General features: G+C 40.0%; 1 pseudogene; it reads left to right on the top strand.

The window, feature by feature from the left end:
- The first annotated feature begins 1,085 nt into the window (after window positions 1-1,085).
- Window positions 1,086-6,135, top strand: LOC108477842 (probable mannitol dehydrogenase; annotated as a pseudogene).
- The last annotated feature ends 1,317 nt before the right edge of the window (window positions 6,136-7,452 follow it).

The following is a 7,452-nucleotide window of genomic DNA, read 5'->3' as shown; positions in this document are numbered from 1 at the left end:
TAGGAAAAGAAGGTCGCATGTTCAACTACCTACGTTTTGTTGCAACAGATGAATATTGTACTCCGCTTATAATCCTATGGGTTTTGGGAGGGAGAGGGGAGATAGTGGGGTGGGCGGGGAGAGGCGAATGGGGGTAGAAAAGGGATGGTGGGGGAGAGAGGGAGGAGAGGGACAGGATGAGGAGGTTTTCTTTTATTTAATATTAATGTAATTATATTTATTTAATATTAATATTAATGTAAGATTTAAATTTATTATTATATTTTAAGAAAATATTATTTATTTTATATATTTTAAAATTTTATATATTTTATTTCTTGTCTACGATATTTTTATTTTTATATACTTTAAATTTATTATTATATTTTTGAATTTATGTATTTATATATATTTTTGAATTTTTAGAATTATGATTAAATTGATAACATTTGTAAATTTTGAGGGTTAATTTTTAAAATTATGACTAAACCGATATAATATGTAAAAGTTGAGTGCTAAATTTGTTATTATACCAATTTTTAACTGACATGTTAGTTTGCTGTTTGTTTTTATAGTTATGGTTATTATTGATGTTAACATCATATTAATTTACTTATTATTATTAATTATTTAAAATAAAATACTAAAATATTTTAATTAAATGTGTTTTCAAGTTATTTAAAATTAAAATCAAATAGTAAATTTCAATAAAAACAATCAAGCATAAGTGAGGTATCAAATTTTAATATAAAATTAAAGTAAAATTTTTAGTTCAAATTCGAAATACAAAGGCAAATATTAATAAAATTAAAACATAGTGGTAATTTTAAATAAATAAATAATTAAATTGATTAATAAGTCATATCCATATAAATTTATTACTTTTATGCATTGAATTTTTTTAATAGGCCATCCTTGACGTCTCCATCCATAAAAGTGCGAGTCGGGTAGTATAATATTGACTTTTGGATAGTTTGCGTTTGGGCATAAATCATTGTTCGGTCACTCAAGACGTCAAGATAGCCATTGAATCCTGCGCTATAAATACCAATCTGCTTTGCTTTGCTTTGCTTTGAAAGAGTTGAAATAATTATATGAATCCAACAATGACAAGATTGGTAGAAGAAGAGCACCCCAACAAGGCCTTTGGATGGGCAGCTAGAGACGATTCCGGTGTCTTGTCTCCTTCAAATTTTCCGAAGGTTTTTATCATTGAATAGGTTCCCATGTTTGATCTTCTTCAAAAGGGTCTGTGACTGACTTGGGGTTTACACTTGCAGGGCAACAGGAGAAAAGGATGTGGCTTTTAAGGTGCTTTATTGTGGGATATGCCATTCCGATCTTCATATGGCCAAGAATGAATGAGGCATGTCTGTCTACCCTCTCGTCCCTGGGTATGTTTCTCATTCATATGTTTGGGGCTGCATATTTAATGACAAAAACTTGACATATGCAACTATATAGGAATCGGAGTTAATTGGTCAACCTTAACAATATATATTGGATGCAACTATATATGAATCAGAGTTAATTGGTCAACCTAACCTATATATATTGGATGCAGGCATGAGATTGTGGGTGAAGTGACGGAGGTGGGAAGTAAGGTCCAAAAGTTCGACGTTGGAGACCGAGTTGGAGTTGGGTGCGTGGTAGGATCATGCCATTCCTGAGATAGCTGCAAAAACAATCTTGAGAATTACTGCCCCAAATCTATACTTACCTATGGGGCCGAGTACCACGATGGAAGTATTACATACGGAGGCTACTTCGACACTATGGTTGCTGATGAACTTTTTTCGTCCGTATCCACGACAATCATCACTTGACGTCGTTGCTCCTCCGCTTTGTCTTTGGGATTACAGTGTATAGTCCATTGAGATATTATGGACTCGATAAGCCTGGTTTGCATGTTGGTGTGGTTGGACCGGGTGGATTGGGACATGTTGCGTTGAAATTTGCCAAGGCAATGGGGCCAAAGTTATCGTGATCAAGACATCCCTAGTAAGAAGAAGGAAGCTTTGGAAAATCTTGGTGCTGATTCCTTTTTTGTCAGCCGAGACCAAGATCAGCTTCAGGTTTCAATGATTTATTTTTTATTAATAATGAGGGGATTCTTCCTTGTGAGTGCATATGTTTATATATAAATTTCTAAATCCTTTACTCGATCGGTGTATAGGGTGCTAGTGTCACGGGCCAGAGTTCAAAGCCTGTGACCATCGAACCAAATGCATCCGATGTAGGTCTATTACTTAGATGGGGATCATTTGGCCCACGTGAGCTGGCCCGATTCAAGGAACTATTGGAGAAGCTTGTCGAATTAAAGTCTAGTTGGCCCGATCGGACTGGCCCGTTGCTTGAAGAGATTGAAGGTCCATCTACAAATATGGAAACATGACCTTAAAAGATATGATATTATAGTCTTAGAGATCTTAGATATGATATGGAATCTTATAAGATATTATTTTATAAGATTACATATCTTATCTAAGATATGTAATCTTAGAAGATATGATATTATATTCTTAGAGATTTGGTGGTAGGTAACCTTTAATCTCGTCCGTCGATGTAATTGTATCTTGACTGTCGGTTTTGGGGGAGCTCAAGTATAAATAGAGAGCCTCCCCCTCATTTGTACTCACTCCATTCATTGTTTCATTATTCTTTGTGAATAAGAGAATAGAGAGCATTTACTCAAACACTTTGTGTGCGTCCCTTTCTGTTGTTCTTTATAAGCTTCTTTTGGCGTAAGTTTGCTTCCGCTGTACGAGTCGGTGCCTTGGAGGAGTTCTTAAGGAATCCTCATTCGAGTAAAGGCTGACTTGGGCGAGTTTTGGAAGAGCGAATCGCCTAAGGCCGCACGGATTGCGAGACGAAAGGTCTAGCCCCGTGACAAGTGGTACCAGAGCTAGAGTTCGAACCAAGAAGTATTCGAGCTGTTGGTTCAAAGGCACTGTTGGGATGTCGAAAGAAGAGTTCGAACAAATACAAAGTAGAAAGTCTTTGAGGAGATGTTTGTCGGCAGAGAGGTACGCGTGGGTAAACTTGAGGAGTCTATGGAAGCCGTTAAAGAGTCGACAATGCTCGTGGGAAAGCATTGAAGACATGAAGGATCACTTCGAGACTTTGTGACCACGTGTCTAACTTCCCAAAGGGATAACGTGCAAGAGTTGCTAGATTCCCAAAGGAAGAAGTCGAGAGAGAAGAACAATGCTCTCGAAGCCATGGTGAAGGCTTTGAAGGAGGAAACAATGGCATGACGACTTTAAGCACAAGAATAGAGGAGCTCGAGGAGAGCGGCCTTGTGTCGAGCGGCGTTGGAAGAAGGAGTGTCGAGTCAGACTCAAGAGCGAGTGTGTCCGGAATCGAAAGAGTTTGCGGGACAAGGTCGCATGTGATGTGGACAATTTCTTGTGGAGGATGGAAAACTACTTCGTGCCAAAGGCATCGTGGATGATGCGGATAAGGTACAAACTGCTTCATTATTTCTTATTGATATTGCACTTTTATGGCGGCGAGGTAGGACCACAGATGAAAGGCAATGTGAGATTGGAACATGGGAGAAGTTCCAATGCGAGTTGAAGGGACAGTTTTACCCAGAGTTTGCCGAGGAAGAAGCTCGGGCAAAGTTACAAGGAATAACGCAATGGGGCACAGTGGGGGAGTATGTTTGTGAGTTCAAGGAACTCATTCTCCAAAGTTCGGATATGACCGAGAGAGAAGCAATGCTTGCTTTTCAAGAGGATTGAAGCCGTGGGTCGACGGGAGGTGGAACAAAGAGGTGTCCAAAAGTCGCTTGGAAGCCATGAAGGTAGTGGTATCCGTGGTTAAGCTTGGTCTAGAGAAAGACAAGCTTGGATCTTCCAAGTCCGAGGAAAGGGGCGTATGTGAAGAGAATCACAAGGAAGATACGGATGAGTATGGCAATGGCAACGGCGACAATTGTAGTAATGGGAAACCACGAGTTGGGAAGAAGAAACCCAAGAAGAGAAGGGACAAGCTGAAATGCTTTCTCTGCGACGGTCCACACATACTAAAGAAATGTCCAATAAAATCCGCGCTTAGGAAGAAGCCGGTGGATAAGGCCTTGGGACTTGGTTCGAGCACAAGGGGTGATGAAGCCAAGGAGGCCGAAGGCGAGAAGAAGCCAGTCGAGTGCTTCTTATGTCATGGTCCGCATAGGTTGCGGAAGTGTCCGAGAAAGTCTGTCATCAAAGGGAACGATGGAACAGACAAGGAGCCCAAGAAGCTTGGTTCGAGCAAGGGTAAAGCCGAAGCCAAGAGGGCTAAGAGGAGCAAAAAGAAGCGAGTAAAGTGCTTCTTGTGTCATGGTCCGCATGAGTTGCGGAACTGTCCAAAGCAAGCCGTAGTCAAAGGAAAGGCAACGTCTGAGCATAGTGAGTCGTCGGAGGGGCTTCCACCCAAGGGAGAGGTGAGTTTGTCATCGAACTTAGAGGAAAAAGTTGCGATGAAAACAGTGAAGCTTGGACCAATGAGGCTCGAATCGAGTGAAGCGTCGGAGTTGGCCGAGTCATTGACAAGGCTTCCACCTATGGGAGAGGTGGGTGGTGCATCGGACTTCAAGGAAAAAGAAGTGATGCATGTGGGACAGTTGACCCGAGTAAATGCAAAGGTACATTCGAAACACTCTGATAGTGTTTTGCATTCTCACTTGTGTACTTGGCGAGAACGTAGGGGCCCTTTCGAAGTTCTTGAGCAAGGAGGCCGAGAGACTTTGGGCAAAGCGAAGCCAAGTGTCATGAATCATGAGGATTCTGTCCGAGGGAAGTTAGAATGTGGGCAAGGGAGTGACATAACTCCTTGTCGTCGAGATGTACAAACGAGTAAGACGGCTCGAGTTAAGAAGCGATGGAAGCCGAGGCAAAAGTCCCAAAGGAAGGGAAGAGCTAAGACAACGAGTGGGATCCAAGGCAAATCAAGTCAGTGCCATTCAGGAGTCGCAACGAGGACGTTGCGAGAATGGGTGGGGGAGAATGTCACGGGCCAGAGTTCAAAGCCTGTGACCATCGAACCAAATGCATCCGATGGAGGTCTATTCCTTAGATGGGGATCATTTGGCCCACGTGAGCTGGCCCGATTCAAGGAACTATTGAAGAAGCTTGTCGAATTAAAGTCTAGTTGGCCCGATCGGACTGGCCCGTTGCTTGAAGAGATTGAAGGTCCATCTACAAATATGGAAACATGATCTTAAAAGATATGATATTATAGTCTTAGAGATCTTAGATATGATATGGAATCTTATAAGATATTATTTTATAAGATTACATATCTTATCTAAGATATGTAATCTTAGAAGATATGATATTATATTCTTAGAGATTTGGTGATAGGTAACTTTTAATCTCGTCCGTCGATGTAATTGTATCTTGACCGTCGGTTTTGGGGGAGCTTAAGTATAAATAGAGAGCCTCCCCCTCATTTGTACTCACTCCATTTATTGTTTCATTATTCTTTGTGAATAAGAGAATAGAGAGCATTTACTCAAACACTTTGTGTGCGTCCCTTTCTGTTGTTCTTTATAAGCTTCTTTTGGCGTAAGTTTGCTTCCGCTGTACGAGTCGGTGCCTTGGAGGAGTTCTTAAGGAATCCTCATTCGAGTAAAGGCTGACTTGGGCGAGTTTTGGAAGAGCGAATCGCCTAAGGCCGCACGGATTGCGAGATGAAAGGTCTAGCCCCGTGACACTAGTGGCACATTGGATGGAATCATCGACACTGTGTCTGCTCAACACCCTCTGTTCCCATTGCTTGGGCTGCTGAAGTTTCACGGGAAGCTTGTTCTTGTTGGCGCTCTAGAGAAACCACTTGAGTTGCCTGTGTTTCCTTTGCTACAAGGTAACAATCTGTTGCTAATATGTTTTCATAAGAGTGATATGGGATCTCTAGTTCTCCATTGATTTCTTAAATTCTAGTCACGATTAAATGAGTGCAGGGAGGAAAGTCATAGGAGGAAGCATGACTGGAGGGATGAAGGAGACTCAAGAGATGATTGATTTCGTAGCTAAACACAACCTAAAACCTGATATTGAAGTTATAGCTATGGAGTATGTGAATACTTCCATGGAACGCCTTCTCAAAGCTGATGTTAAATACCGATTTGTCATCGACATTGGAAATAAATTGAAGGCCACCACCTCTTAAACTATTTTATCACATTGTTATACACAATACAAATTGGCAATAGTAGTCCAATTGTTCTTATGTTGCGCTAATAGTTTTAGTTTTCACCTTCTTTGCATGATATTCCAAAGCCAGACAGCTCTTATGTAATGGTGTAACGCCCCCATACCCGAGACCGTCGTCGAAGTCGAGCACGAGGTGTTAACGGGCTTAATTCATTAATTAAAAAGGTCAAACAATTTATTTTAAAATTTCCAGACAAGCTGGCTAACTGCGTCACAGTCGCTAAAAAAATCCATATCTCGAGTTAAGAAACTTGAAATCAAATTCTGTACATTTTTCCTAAAACTAGACTCATATATATACTGACTAATTTTTTTCTAGAATTTTTGGTCAAGCCAATTAGTACAGTTTATTAGTTAAAGTCTCCCCTGTTTCAGGGTTCAGCTACTCTGACCCTTGTGTATTTCGAATCAGATATCTCCCTTTACAGAGTTTAATGACCATTCTGTTTATTTCTCATAAAACTAGACTCAATAAAGATTTCATACATGTAAGGTACAACTCTTAATTGTTTTTGTAAAATTTATGGTGAATTTTTAAATTCAGAACAGGGGATTCAGAGATCGCTCTGACCCTGTTCCACCAAAACTTAAATATCTCATAAAATATAACTTATTTACCTGTTTAGTTTCTTCCATATGAAAATAGACTCATCAAGATTCGATTCCATAACTTATTCATCATTTAATTTCATTTATACTATTTTTATGGATTTTTCAAATTCACGTCACTGCTGCTGTCTGATTCTGTTTTGTGGCCAATTTTACCTTTCCAAGGATTTTCATGGTTTAGTTAAGACATAAAGCATACATGTTATCATATATAAACTTGATTAGCCATTCCAATAGCTAATCATTCTCAAACATTTCCATTCCATCCATAGCCATATCGTAAGATTATACACACAAAATGATTTGAATGCTATACATGCCATATTTCCAAAAATTACAAGTCATTATACCGTGATTGTCTAGTGATAGTGTGAGCGTGCCTCCGACCGTCCCGATCTCCAAATTGACTTGTCAAAACTACAAAGAATGAAAAGGAGGGAGTAAGCATAGATGCTTAGTAAGTCCATATGCAAATAACAAATAACTTACCAATACGTCACTTGCATCTTGAGTATTCTTCCATTTCACTAGAATTTTACCCGTTGAACACGTTGAAATATAACTCGAATACATGGAAAGTTTGCACATAAGTGCCACATATGTAGCCAAGCTACCATGTCACCCGCCCATAAGCGAACTCGGACTCAACTCAACGAGCTTGGGC

This window comes from Gossypium arboreum, chromosome 12, assembly GCF_025698485.1.
Source record: "Gossypium arboreum isolate Shixiya-1 chromosome 12, ASM2569848v2, whole genome shotgun sequence".
In the NCBI taxonomy this organism is placed as follows: Eukaryota; Viridiplantae; Streptophyta; class Magnoliopsida; order Malvales; family Malvaceae; genus Gossypium; species Gossypium arboreum.
This window is presented reverse-complemented; position numbering and strand designations above follow the sequence as displayed.